Consider the following 15,720-nt stretch of genomic DNA (forward strand, 5'->3'; position numbering starts at 1 on the left):
GTAAACTGATTTGGTAACATTATAAGAATACACCACGGGCACGAATGCATGATACAAGAAAAGTGTAACATGTAGATTGGTTTGACATTATAAAAATTGCCCGTCACACGAGAAATATGCGTGCTCACTGTAGCAAACGATCCTGCCTGAGTGACAGCACGGACCTCTTTTGGTGCCCTCACAGGTAACAACGTATCTCAAAATAACAGAACCGGTCCAGTAATGACACGCATTATATCATCGGATGGGTACGTTAAGGTTCGTGGGTGTGGATTGTGGACTATGGTCTAGAACTCTAGATTGAATATGATGTCCCGATGTAAAATACTAACGGATACTAAAAATAAAAAAGAAAAAAAACACCTCAACGGTTACATATAAACGAATTTTTTGAGAAAATAAATAAACCTAAGTTAGGTAATGCAGTACTATGATAATTAAATTAATAGCCAACACCGAATTCATTATCAAGAATGGTCGAATAATGGCCATCTTGTCTTTTTTTCTAGATAAAATAAAAATACTACAAAGTGAAGGCTTTTATCATTCATTGCCTTTTATCATTCATTTCCCAAGTTCACTGTCACTGTTTACTAAGTACTTGTTACTCGCTTCTAATTTCTTGGCAAATGGCCAAAATTGGCAGGCTACGTGTTTGTCGTATATACAATCCAAAGAAACCTTATGGAAAAGTTTTGTGTTTCTGCTACACAAACGTCCAATTACTCTAATTAAAACTAAACATCATTTTATGTAACGATACAATAAATCTGATTCCATATTAGAGGTCCCCCATAACAAATGGATATTTAGGGGAAAGAGGGAACCCTACAGTAACACTGGTTGGCACCAACACTAATGGTTCGACATACAAAACACACCAAGATGACTTGGGTAAATGACCGAGCGGCGACATATCGGCCACCGATCCCGGAACGCGGCCACCTTCCCGAAAAAGTACTTGAATTCGCTGCCATGAGCATTAGTCAAGAGTTGTGGCCCATTCTGGCAGCACACATAGACCTCTACGTTCTTTTCGAATTAAGTGTTTTCTCCTAAATTACGAAATAATGGCATAATTCATACGCGCTTTCGAGAAGTGGTCGCAACGTCGCCATTCGGTCATTTACTCTATTGGTAAAAAGATAATGTACTCCTACATTTAAAATGCTAGTAACCTCGATATCAAAATATTATCTATTAAACAGAATGGAATACTCATTAACTTAGCTTACACTCTCCGTTGTAGCTAACTCGGAGAAAAAAAATTATAGGCTAGTACCCATCGCCTACAAAAATTTTTGGTCGATCTATCTATATTACTATTCCGCGGCCGCCTAGACCATGGCAGTTGCGGTTTTTCTATGCAGGTTTGCCTCCTGAACAAGAATTTTGAGTAATATTTATTCGGACGACTGTAATTAACACCCAGGGACTCGTACTAAACACGGCGAAATACATTTGACGTCCCAATTCCTGGTGGCTTTCGTATTCGCGGGGGCGAACGATGCGGAATGCTTATATAGAAATACCAAATTTTTTTTCCTGACATTGGCACTAAAAATAATTATCATAAAAATATCTGTGAAAAAAATATAAATGGACTACCTAGTTAGTCCATAAAAATTTACCTCCTAGGCTACATCACTAATGCAAAGCAAATTATCATCGAGTCACTGATGAACCTGCATAGTTACTAAATATCTAAACCTTCAAATTACGTTCTCTGATAAACTTACCTTTTGTCGAGAAGGCCAACGGAAGAATTTCGAACGCCCTCGCAGAAATGATAATCCATTTCCCACATGGTATGATTTCGAAACTGTCTTGCGGCTACCACTGAAGACGCGGCCTCATGCAGCACTTTACCGCGAGATATTTCGAAGAGCGACATCGCTCTGATAATGTACGGGTTATTCACCTTCATTTTAAACATAAAATCCAAAAGAAACTTGTATATTATGGCCTATAATCATCTTCAGAAATGCCTGGTCGGATCACGATTTGCTACTCGGAATCTCGTTACGTCATCGGTCAACAGCAAATTGAGTTTGAAGCCACAAGTATCCACCAGTGTTGCCAACCGCAGTGTAATTGCCCTACACATAAGGTAATTTGGCTAAATATTTTAGACCTTAGGGCAATATTTTTATGTGTAGGGTAATTGTAACAGTGCCTGTATTGAGCGATCTTTATTAGTATTATTTCTTATTATCACAACCTCAGAATGTAGGATAATTTCTTGTCTTCTGTAGGTGCATACTGCATAAGGTTAAAAGGGTTGGCATCGCTGATAACACCGTTTCTTTCTTCTTCAGTTCAGTTACCTTCGGCGCGATCTTAAAGGTGTTACGTATTTGTGAAACTTCGATAATGCAGGATTATCCCGTTGTAGCACACGACAGAGGAGAATAAGTATTAGTGGACAACGATCTCTGCAATCATTGGTAAGTTATAATGTTTATCTAGTCCACATTACATTTAACATGCAACGTAGTCTCTGAGTTGTCTCATAACAAGATGGCTTTTACTATCGCATGTAGGCTACGACTACAGACTTTCACTTTGTTATAGTAGGATGGTATGAAGAAGCGCATCGGTGATTCCGACAGCATTTGTTTACCCCCATGTACAATTTAATCAGAGTAGTAATGTAAATTACAAAGTTTGTTTAGTAAACCTTCAAAACACTGCGCTCAGCAAGATTGCAAGGGACACATCTTATTGTTATTGTCTGTAACCCGATGTTTTCAGATCCCGGGCGGGAAAGGGAGCTATTTCAGCCTGTGTCCTGAAAAAATGCATTGTGCTTCCGTTGAAGTAAGCAGCGCCTTAATTATGTACTTAGTATGGTGCCTTCATTATGTACTTGGCTCTGGTTGAGCTCTGCCAGAATGATCGGTATGGTGTAGCGTGCCACCTGGGTGGCCGCGAGTTCGATTCTCGGGCATTCCACTGAGGAGTTAGAGATGTGTATTTCTGGTGATAGAAGTTCACTCTGAGTCTCGACGTGTTTCGGAAGTGACGCAAAGCCGTTGGTCCCGTTGCTGAATAACTACTGGTAAAAACACCCTACAAACAAAAAATAAACCCAAAATTTTTGCAGCGAACTTGAGGGCTAACATCTGTGTGTGTGTATAGATGGATATATACCATTACCACACACCATTTTCCCATTTCAGAGGGATTGGAAGAGAAGGGACAGAACTTCCATTCTCACTAAGCCTAGTAATGTGGCAAAAATACATAAATCCGGAGAGAGAGAGAGAGAAACGTACAAACATTATCCATGCGTAGGCCAGTTTTGAAAAAAAATTGTTAAAAATATACAAGAAAATGAGAGGGAAGAACAAGAAAAAAATGTAGCCCCCTTACTTGGAGGCGATTAACCACTTTTTTCTTAGTGGGTATTCTCTGTAATAAAACCTATCGTACCGGTAATGCACGTAGTGGCTACAGTCAATTTTAAACAAAGAAATTCAGTAGCCTGGAAAATTGAAGGTACTTAAGGTGAACTCATTGAATCTGCAAGTGCCTCTACTGAGTGCTTCCGGGGGCAGATCGTTGAGGCCACTTAGAAGAGAGGTGTTCATTTTACGCTCTCTCTCTCTCTCTCTCTCTCTCTCTCTCTCTCTCTCTCTCTCTCTCTCTCTCTCTCTCTCTCTCTCCGAGTTATTTCTGACGGTGAAATGTGGTGCTTGAGTTTTTTTCTTTTTCTACACATTGTCATTTTTTCCTTCTTATGAATCGTTTTGCCTCTGTTGATTTTATGTATTCGGTACAACATGTGCTGCCAGAAATCATATCATTGATTGCTGTTTAAATTCACGGTCTTTTGTTTACTGTTAACCGCCTCTTTTATGACTTGTGTTTATTATTACCTAGAGAGCCGTATGTAGAATTCCTCCCTTGCTTTCAGAGTTCAGCTAAATTTTGTCACTTGTTAGAGTTCCGATTTTAAAGTTCGAAGTCACAGAGCTGTTGTATTTTCTTGGATAATAATACAGTGATATGGGTCTACCTCTAGTATCTGTTTAACCTAATCCATATCGACGACCTGAGGATCATCTTCCAATTCCAGTGATCTTCAGTCACTTGTGGTTTAACCTGAGCTTTCGCGTGTCCTAGGCCTACTTTAGTAGGTGGTCTACCTGTGTATTTTTACACTGTTTCGTCGTGTTTAGTACTAGCCCGTCGATGGTCAAATGTCCTTAAAGTAGCACCAAAGGTTGTTGTTGTCTGAGATTAAGCTGGCCTTATGCCAGCCTCGGGGATCAAATGTGGTAAAATGCACTTAGGGACATTTGACCCCCGACGGGCTATAGTATATTCACATCAATCGTGCATTTGATGTCTAGGCCAGTCCCTTACGACGCTCCTGATTGGCTGTTGATAAGCCAATCACAGGGCTGGAAACTTTCAGTCTCTCTCGAGAGTTCACATGGATAAGATCTATGTGGAACATACACCTTCCCTATGTGAACTCTCGAGAGACATTTTCCAGCCCTGTTATTGGCTTATCAACAGCCAATCAGGAGCGTCGTAAGGACTAGCCTAGACATCAAGTGCATGGTTGATGTGAATCTATTATAGTACTAAACACGGCGAAACATTGTAGAGATACTCGGGTAGATCGCCTACTAAAGTAGCACCGTTTCATGTTACCAAAGGCGGCAATACATAGGAAAAGTAATGATATTAACTTGTTGATGCCGTTCATCTGGTCTTTGAAAGGAAAGCTTAAATGTTGCCGATATAATGCCGAGTGACGTTGAGTCTGGTTGTCATTTAGAGCTTGTTTTCTAGTGTTATAATCCACATTAGATTTAAGGTGCCACGATATTACTTCTCCGGTTAGCAGAGGTGTTGGGAATATTGATGTTCGTGAGTTCGGTAGATTAAAATAATTACTCTTACAAAGAAAACAAACTGAAATTCAGAAACGCCACTGAACTCTTTTCAATGAAACGTGTATGCGAAGGGGAAAACTAGAACCTACTGTAGATACGCTATTGAAATTAGTCCTATAAAATTTGCGTACACAGAGAAAAAAGAAGAACTTAGCCATTCAACTGTGTTTATGTCTCTAAAACTCATAAACAAAGAGAATAAACGCGAACTTAGAAACTTCACTAAAATTTATGCTTCTGAAACTCGCATGCACAGAAATACGAAACACTGAGAAACTCTGACTGAATTTATATTCTTGAAACTCCAATATAGAATGTGAGGCAAACAGACACTTAAAAACCCAACGCCAATCTGCGAATGCAAAACGCAGAAGAAGAATTATGCCAACGAAATTGGATTTCCAGTAATGCTTCTGGCGAGACGAGACTGCGGGCAAGATTGATATATTATCCTGAGATCAAGTCAAAATTGGCCCTGGGTAATTGGATGAAATGTTTAGTCTACCCCAGGTTATAGTATATTTGAATGGCAAAATCGATGAGATATTCTTACGGAATTTCTTGCTTGTTAGGTGAAATTCTCCCTTCTTTCATTTTCCTATTGAATATATAACCTGTGCTTAAGCTTTTATATATATATAATATTAATATATATATATATATATATATATATATATATATATATATATAATATTATATATATATATATATATATATAGATATATAAGCTTAAGCACAGGTCATATTATGTATATATATACGTGTAATAATATATATATATATATATATATATATATATATATACTATATATTTATATATATGAAAGTCATACACATGACCGTGATCATGTATACACATTGAGCTAAAAATGTCTTTAATATCTAATTCGCTTTGCCTCGGAATTAACATATTTTCATATATGTTTACCGAAGGGGATTTTTTAGTCGATAAGAAATTCGTCGCCTCATGTGCGTCCGGCATTCTTGGTTCCATGGTTTCGCGCCCATGAGCCGACGAATTTCTTATCGACTAAAAAATTCCCCTTCGGTTAACATATATGAAAATATATTAAATCCGAGGTAGAGCGAATTAGATATTAAAGGACATTTGTAGGTTAATGCGTGTATATATTATATATATATTTTGACCGAAATCGCTAAAAAAAAATTAGATGCAATGGTGGGAGGAGGTTTATTCGCGCTCTAAAAGATTGTATCTTAATTCCACAGATATATGAACTGAATAATTTAATATATAATAAATATAATATATATACTATATATATATATATATATATGTATATAATATATATATAAATATATATATATGTATAATATATATATATATATATATATATATATATATATATATGTATATATATATATATATATAGAATAGTCTATATATATATATATTATATATATATATATAATATATGTATATGTACTGTGTATATACATATATATATGTATATATACATACATACGTACAAGAACCCTTCAGCTTTAATTTCATCACCGTGTCGTATCTTGGAATTGAATTTCAGAGAAATACATTGTTTAGCATTCTTGCATGCGCAGTGTACCATGCCTCTTGAATCATCGTGAAAATATTTTTTTTCGGGTCTGCCTTCAATGAAAATGGTTGAAAAATAACCTTCAGTCCTGAATCATGTGCCTTCTTTGGAATAGCCAAATCCCAAGAGTCTAGAGCACGACGATCCAGATCTCTCTCTCTCTCTCTCTCTCTCTCTCTCTCTCTCTCTCTCTCTCATTTGCGCGTATTGGTCTGTTGAAATTTTTGCTTATTGCGTCTCACAAGACTGTACATTTTGAGATATCCTAATCCTTGTAACAAACGCAAAACAACAGTCACTATCTAATTTATCATTCTAACTGCAACATCAGATTCTTAATTTGCCCACGCAGACGGGTCTCATCATCAGCACGTCTACACTCCCGTAATAACATTACATCATTCTTTAGCCACTTCATGTTATTACGGTTTTTTCGATCTAGCATCTCTTCCTCTCCACCTGCCAAGGACACTTCAGGATTTCCTCTGCTTTATCTTCCCAAAACTTCAGGTTTTCCTCTGCTTTATCTTCCCAAAACTTCAGGTTTTCCTCTGCTTTATCTTCCCAAAACTTCAGGTTTTCCTCTGCTTTATCACCCAAAACTTCAGGTTTTCCTCTGCTTTATCACCCAAAACTTCAGGTTTTCCTCTGCTTTATCACTCAAAACTTCAGGTTTTCCTCTTTTATCACCCAAAACTTCAGGTTTTCCTCGGCTTTATCTTCCCAAAACTGGTGATGAATAATTTATAAATCTACTTTCACTAAACAGGTATGTAATGGCCTTTTTAGTAATATTCCATGTGACTTTTACCTAATTATGGATAATGATTTTAGTGCATGAATGGTATTAAAGTCCAAGTAAATTTATGACTTATTCCCCGTAAAATGAAAGTCTATATTAGTTAAAATGACGCTCTCTTGTTTAGCCAGGAAAATTAATGAAAACGCCTTTTCCTCATCACAGCATCACGACGTCTGCATCAAAGAGAGAGAGAGAGAGAACACGACGATGCTTTAATGGCCGAGAAGAAGAAAAAAGTTAAAAGGCCTCCTATAGGAAACCGGTGGCGGAGAGGCAGTTATCGGGTAGTGCCATAACAGCCATCTGCGTCAACATTGGACTGTCATTATCCGGTGGGTGCAGAGGCGTCGGCACAATGACCTAGTTAATGGGTCGTACCATTACACTGAAGCGCATCCCATCACGAAACATGCCCCTAACAGGTGAGGAGAATGCACGGTTAGAGGGAGTCTTTTAATAAGTTTTTATTTTTCTCCTCTCTCTCTCTCTCTCTCTCTCTCTCTCTCTCTCTCTCTCTCTCTCTCTCTCTCTCTGATTTTACTGTTTATGAAGTTATTTTTTTTATTCCGATTTCTGTTGTGTGTACGTGGACTGAATATATAAAAGTATCGTTAAAGGGTAATACGTTGTACCACTGTGGAACTTGATATTTTTAGTTATGTGCCACTTTAAGATTCTTCTGTCGTCTAACCATTTTACGTTAGCTTGATGTTATTTGCATTTTTCTGCGCAATTGTCTGCTATTAACATACTCATATTTGCACTCTCATCATGACGTCAGTATATTATAGAGAGAGAGAGTGAGTTTTGTACGTTGGCAATCAAGCTAGAATCTACTCACTTCCGTAGACTAACGAATTTATGAGAAAAATCGAGGTTATTAAGAAAAGAAATTATAAGACTGTGTTTTGGAGTTTGCGCAGCTTAGCATTCTGATTTTCTTCATTTATTATATACTAGATTTCTTTTAGATAACATTTTGTACAGTCAACAACACTACTGGAAAAATCTTATTAATATATTCAATATTAATCCCTACTCTTCCAGCCGAAGCTATCTTTAGATATCTCTGGCTAATCGACATGATGGTTTTTGCTGTTCGTGCGTGGAATTCTAGTTTACTTACGTGTATTTCTGCCCTTTATTCATAATCTATTTAATGTAAAACCTTTTTGCACTCATGTGACTTTTAATGTAAATCTTTATGGTGGACGTTTTCTTAACATCTCATATTCAGCTGACTAATAGCGTATAATTCACTGACGCAAAACAAACGAGCCTTCAGTATGGGGCCAGTTAAATATTTAATACATTGTACTGTGGCATGATTTAAAAAAAAAAACAAATTGCAAAGACATTTGTGAGGAATAGAGTAGCCATTTTGGGGAGGAGGAGCAATATGAGATTCAATGTTGTCAGCGAGTCGTGCAGGATATCGAAAACAGCCCAGGCAACTTATATTGCTTCTTGCGAGCTCGATTCTCGGGCATTCCATTGAGGGGTCAGAGATGTGCATTTCTGGTGACAGAAGTTCACTCTCGACGTGGTTCGGAAGTCACGTAAAGCCGTTGGTCCCGTTGCTGAATAACCACTGGTGCCAAGCAACGTAAAAACGCCATACAAACTAACAAAAAACACAAAATATATTGTTTCTTTATCTCTTCAGTTTATATAACCTATTTTTTTTTATTTTTGTTGGTTGTACGTTGGAAGTACGTATAGGAGAGGCTATATATAGGAATTTCTTAGATATTGTGAAAGTTAGTTCTGATGTCACAATTTAGTTCATTTGTCATCATCGAAGTAGTATTTACTCAACTGAACATGAACTTAAATATAGAAAAGTCATCAGTCCTGGCTGTATCACGCGACATTTTTATGGCAAGCGACACTCTCAGATCTATTGTCTTTGCATGTTTAGATCGAGTTCAAAAGTTATAGAAGATCTAATCAGGTTACCATTTTTCCACCAGTTCAATTTTACAATGTTCGTATTTTCTGCAGCTTACAATTATGTCATGGAAAAACTCCAAGAGTAATTCCCGTGTTTACCTGTTTTGTAATTGATCTATTAACATTATCTTTTTTTTTTTCACTGGATTCCGTTTCCTCATACACCACTGTAATTTAGTGAAATTTTGTTTAGATAAGTGCATTTGATTTTACCAAGTTGATGGCAATTTAAGACCTCTCTCTCTCTCTGTGGAGAACTTTTTTTTTCAAAAGTTTGGCAGAGGTTTTTAAATAGCTCACCTTCGTTCATTTTTTAGCATCTGGGAGGAAGTGTTTGCTGGACGTAAATTAAACACTAGTCACATCACGCGTATTTTGGGTCCGGGGGCGGTGGGGTGGTTTGTGTGTGTGTGTGGGGGGGGGTGGGGGGGGGGGGGGGGGGGGGGACAGCTTCCAAGGCAGGCAGCTTTGCGACGGGTCTGGCCTCTCAGAATTGGAAGTAAGGTAGGTATGGTAGATTCACATCACCCGTGCATCTGATGTCTAGTCCAGTCCCATATGACGCTCATGATTGGCTGTTGATAAGCCAATCACAGGGTTGGAAACTCAGTCTCTCTCGAGAGTTCACGTAAGCAGGATGTACGTTCCACCTCTCCTGAGGGATACTTTTGAAAGACGTATCCCTCAGGAGAGGTGGAACATATATCCTGCCTGTGTGAACTCTCTCGAGAGACTGAGAGTTTCCAGCCCTGTGATTGGCTTATCAACAGCCAATCAGGAGCGGCGTAAGTGACTGACCTAGACATCAGATGCACGGTTGATGTGAATCTAATATAGTAGCAGTGCCACTGCGATTTCTCAGGTGCAGTAAATATGTGGTATAACTCGAAATAAATTCTCTCTTTGACCCTTTCTGTGTTTATCGTCTATTTCTTAAACATTAACGAGGTGATGTAGTACATAAATCAATGGCTCCCTCTGTATATGATCGTATTTTCACAAAATAAAATTCAGAAAAATACAATATGCTTTCGTCCCGTTCGAGGATCATAGGGCCCCCATACACTGAACGATTGTATGAACGATTGTCGTTATCGACTCTCTCTCTCTCTCACACACACACACACTACTCAGGCAGTATGAACGATCTCCGCACTGATTTCAGTCTGAACAAAGAGACGCGCGCGATACCATTATATCGTTAGACAAACCCATACATTGAACGACCTGTGTATGACAAACTTAAGTCGCAAGCCAGTAACCTGATCGTGACAAATTCCGCCGAGATCGTTTAGACACAAAGCTCAGCCCACTTTTCCATTCAGACAAGCCCATACACAGTGTTTTTGCGAACGATACAGACAGCCGTTCAGACAATCGTTCAGTGTTTGGGGCCCTTTAGGAAAGCAAACCCTAGAACCTCGAACGGGATTGAACGCGAATTGTATTTTTCTTTATGTGTGTAAATGATAATCAGATACAGAGAAAGAGAGAGCCATTGCTTCGTCTGTATACTGATTAGTGAAAGTTCAAGAGATAGCCAATAAAAGTAGACCAGGTCAGAGAGGATTTATTTCGAGGTAAAAGCAATATTTCCTGTACCTCAGAAAATTGCAGCGGTCTTCCTTTCAGTCCTACCTTCACTATTCTGTTATCCATGGAAGAGAAAATTTCTCCCAAGCTTGATAAAACTATGATATATATATATATATATATATATATATATATATATATATATATATATATATATGTGTGTGTGTGTGTGTGTGTGTGTGTGTGTGTGTATGTATGACTGGTAAAATGTTGTTACAACAGAATTCCATCTAATAAAAGGAGCCCATAAAAACGCCAAAATATAGAAAGTATACTATATTTCAGAGACTGCTGTCTTTCTCTTCTGGTAGGTATATAATGAAGATAAAAACAACAGTCTCAGAAATATGGGCTACTTTTATTAGATATATATTCGTATATATGTGTGTGCGTGTGCGTGCTTGCTTGTATTCAAAATTATAAGAATATAGATACGGTATTCCACCCCTTCCCCCCCCGTCCCCCCCCCCCCCTCTCTCTCGTCTCTCTCTCTTCAACTCTAACTCTAAGTACATCTGATAAATTTCCCGAGGAAGAGAGAACTTGTGTCCCTTCCGTATGGCTCAGGGAGGAAATCTATTTACTCTCGCTCACCTCCTCCTCCTCCTCCTCCTCCCCCCTCCTCCTCCTCCTCCTCCGTCCTCCTCCTCCTCCTCCTCGATCTGGTTTCCTTTTTGCCTCAAGTACGCAATAGAGGCCAGGTCCTCAAAAGAGCGTTAATTTATCTGTAAAGATAAGGCTATATCCCCAAACCTTTCCCAGCAACCCCGCCAGAAGGCCTGTAAAGCTTCACTTTTGGGGGGGGGGGGGGGGTGTCTCCCCGAGTGCTTAAGGTATTGACATGCTATCAGTGGTCGGGGGGGGGGGGGTCGGCGGGGGGCTGTTAAAGGCGGGGGTAATTGGTTCCGAGAACAGGTGGAAAAGGCACGAAAGTGGAAGAAGTGAACCAGAGGCTCTATATTAATACTCACAGTATATTCCCCCGGAGGGGAGTAGGCACTGCTTGAGGTTCCTTTGTAGCGTCCCTTCGGCCCCTGGCTGTAACCCATCTCATTCTTTTTACGGCACCTCCGTTTATATTCTCTTTCTTCCATCTTACTTTCCACACTCCTAACAGTTGTTTCGTAGCGTAACTACGAGGTTTTCAATTTTTTCGTAGCGTAACTATGAGGTTTTCAATTTTTTCGTAGCGTAACTACGAGGTTTTCAGTTGTATCGTAGCGTAACTACGAGGTTTTCAATTGTATCGTAGCGTAACTACGAGGTTTTCAATTGTATCGTAGCGTAACTACGAGGTTTTCCTCCTGTTACACCTTTCAGACCTCCTTTACCCTCGATTTCCCTTTCAGCGCTGAATGACCTCTTTTAGGTCCCAGCGCTTGGCCTTTGACCTAAATCTTATATTCCTACCCTATCCCAATAGCCTCTGTTTCGTCACTGCGCATTCGCCAAGCTCACTGTCTCCAATGTGGTTAGTTAAGTTCATTCATTTTTGTTTATTTTGGATAGGGTTATTTATGAATTTGTATTCCCCTCTGGTTATACGTCCGTTCCTGCACAGCCAATTTGCAGATGGGAAAATGATTTGCAACAAGTAACATATATGCTTTTAATTCTCATTTTATTGGTTCTTGTTCGGTTTTCTAGAAGTGTTTTGCGTCAATAATTTCCACTGGCAGTAGTCATGTAGAACAAATGAAAGCCCTCAGAATCTTTTATGACCATAACTTTTTCTTTTTCTTTGAAAGAATTTGGTAAGATCCTGCAAGAAAATCAGTAGTAATTAAAGATGATTGGCTGTCGAACGATCCATGATGCCAACATCAGTTGATTATCAACGAAGAAAGCCAATGTGAAGCTGTCTGAGAAATGAATGTCCTTTCCATTTTCTCTTATTCCCTCTTTCTAGCAAAAGAAAGAGGGAATAAGTGATCATTATAAAAATTGCCTTAATTCAATCGCACCCATACGGGGGAAAAGTGGCGGTGCTCACAAACAAGTATAAACATTTCAAAATTTTAATCATTTGGATGATGGAGAGAGCGAACATTCGCAAGCTAAACTAATCTGAGATTTTAGATAGAGACTTAAAATCTGGACCATATATGGGCTTTGGAATACAGGTGTGAACCAACATGACCTCCAAAATGTTGACGGAAGTTTTATCATGCCGAACAAAGACTTTTCGGTCATGGAAGCAATAAACGCAAACCTTTATGAATACCACTTCAGAGTCTGTATATCTATATTGAGTCTGTACCACCTGACATAGGGAAGGTGACCGATGGTACGTTAGGGAAAGTAGCCTATGGTACGCTAGGGAAGGTAACCTATGGTACGTTAGGGAAAGTAACCTATGGTACGCTAGGGAAGGTAACCTATGGTACGCCATCAACAATGACAGATATAACTGTATCCCAAATGGACAGAAACTGTTTGATCAAGAAGCTAGTATTTTAACAGAAATGTTCTTAAGACATTCTCGAACTCACACTTCAAGAATGTCAGGCAAATACTATATTTTTAGTATTTGCGTTATTGATGTAGTATATTCATTACTGTAAAAGCATGAAAACCAAATAAATGATTTAGGAAGTACATCGTTGGAGAAGATTTCCCTTCATTTCTTCCTTATTCATTGATGAACGACTTCTTTTTCGAAGATCGTATTAGGCTCAGCCTTCAAGATTATTGCCTTTCATTTTTATTTAAGGATTTTCTGCTTAGAGAGAGAGAGAGAGAGAGATTCCCTTGTAAGTGGGAAGTTATATATATATATTATTAATATATATATATTATATATAATATATATAATAAGTATATATAATAATATAATAATATATATGTGTATGTGTAGCTTTGTCCAAAGGCCTGTTAACATTTTGGGTGACGTAATCATAAGATTCTGAATAGTCTGTTGTTAAGTGAAGAAGCAAGATTATCGGTGACGGTAACATTTCAGTAGCTTAGGTCTCTCTCTCTCTCTCTCTCTCTCTCTCTCTCTCTCTCTCTCTCTCTCTCTCTCTTTCTGTATAATTATTTATCACATTTTCCTATAACTTGTCTCTCTCTACAGCCTGATTTCCCTTTGGAGACCTCTTGGGTTTTTAAGAGTCTTGTTTACTCTGTCCATGTGAATATTCAGCTGAAACTTTAAAGAGAGGAAAGGAAGCAGCAAAGTCCTTTTTTGCACCTTGAAGGATTCAAGCTGTGCGGTCTGTTGGTATCCTTTCCCGTCTCTTGAAGGTCTTTGCGTGTGAGCTTGTCCGATTGGTTTGCTTCTCGATTGAGGTATTTTGAGTCTTATAAATCTCCCACTCCAGAATATTTGGATGGTTTATTTACCTTTAGTTGAGAGAAAAATAAAGAAAACTAGTTTTTAATCCCTCGATAACTCTTTATCCAGTAAATATTTAAACATTTTCCTCATATTTGTTATTATATACATTCAGATACTCATAAGTATTCCACGATGTCTGGTAACAGTGACGGATAATATCGGCATTCCATGACATATGGAAATGTTATCCAAGTTTGTTTTTGTTTATACATCTCTCGATGAAATTGTCACTGGAAGTTCGTTATTTGTAATTCTGGGATGGCATTCCAAATCTTTCTTGTTATGACCATAGTCCTCCAAATTCCATAGTTATATATTATGAATTCACCAGCGCCCACCCATTGGAATAATCCCCCCCCCCCTCCTCTCTCTCTCTCTCTCTCTCTCTCTCTCTCTCTCTCTCTCTCTCTCTCTCTCTTACTGATATGATATAATTTAATACATCAGTCAGTCAGTTTCAATAAGAAAGTAATCCTCTCTCTCTCTCTCTCTCTCTCTCTCTCTCTCTCTCTCTCTCTCCTGCTGATATGATATAATTTAATACACCAGTCAGTCAGTTTCAATAAGAAAATAATCCCCCGTACTTAAAAGAAGAAAAATAATGAAACACCCAGTAAATACGAAGTGGGAATAAATCCCAGGAAAACCTGGAGGGGCCAATTCAGAATGGGAACGAAATCTTCTTCCTCGGCGAAATCTGCTTCCTCTCGAGGGGGCGGCGTAATTGCATTGTCTAAGCATGCCTGGTTTACCCGCCGGAATCCGGGCCATCTCGCAGACATACCTCCTCGGGATGACGCCGCGCCGGACACCCCCCCCCCCCCCCCCCCCCCCCCCCCCCCCCCCCCCCCCCCACCCCCCCCCCCCCCCCCCCCCCCACCCACTCCGTCTGACACGTTGATTGCCATGATGTGTGCTTTTGACTCTCTCTCCCCTTTCCCAGGCTCGATGAGAAGACAATTTTCTCCGTTAGATAAGCAGTTATCCTAATGGATTTATTTCTCTTACATAATTAAGAAAACAAATAAAAAATGTGCCGGAGTTTCATCGGCGCAATCACGTTTTCTATACAACGTATAATCAAGGCTACCGAAAACATATATCTTTCGGTGGTCTCGGTTTTCTAATGCTGTATGAGCCACGGCTGTCCCGTAGCGTTGCCAGACGCTCGATCATGGCTAACCTTAACCTTAAATAAAATGAAAACTATTGAGGCTAGATGGCTGCAATTTGGTATGTTTGATGATTTGAGGGTGGATGATCAACATGCCAATATTCAGGCCTTTAGTCTCGGCAGTTTTTTAAGATCTGAGGGTGGACAGAAAGAATACTGACGGACAAACAAATAGCCGTCTCGGTAGTCTTCTTTTACAGAAAACTAAAAACGGGGTACATTTCACAATCAGGCTGAGAACATTTAGGTTTGAACGAATGACGTATGACTGAGATTTTATCTCAAATACGATTATGATGATAGCTGCTGTGAAGACAGTTAACTGGGGGACTATTATCATTCATTTTTCATAACGAAGCCCATGAGCCAAT

General features: G+C 38.9%; 1 long non-coding RNA gene across 1 annotated transcript in view; it reads left to right on the forward strand.

Moving 5' to 3' along the window:
• The first annotated feature begins 2,309 nt into the window (after nt 1-2,309).
• Nucleotides 2,310-15,720, forward strand: part of LOC135216085 (uncharacterized) — a 51,282-nt gene continuing 37,871 nt past the window's right edge. Inside the window, exons 1-2 of the long non-coding RNA XR_010314805.1 lie at nt 2,310-2,447; nt 7,452-7,711. This is a non-coding gene — a long non-coding RNA (uncharacterized LOC135216085). The remainder of the gene's footprint in view (nt 2,448-7,451; nt 7,712-15,720) is intronic.

The sequence above is a fragment of the Macrobrachium nipponense genome, chromosome 6 (genome assembly GCF_015104395.2).
Source record: "Macrobrachium nipponense isolate FS-2020 chromosome 6, ASM1510439v2, whole genome shotgun sequence".
NCBI lineage: Eukaryota > Metazoa > Arthropoda > Malacostraca > Decapoda > Palaemonidae > Macrobrachium > Macrobrachium nipponense.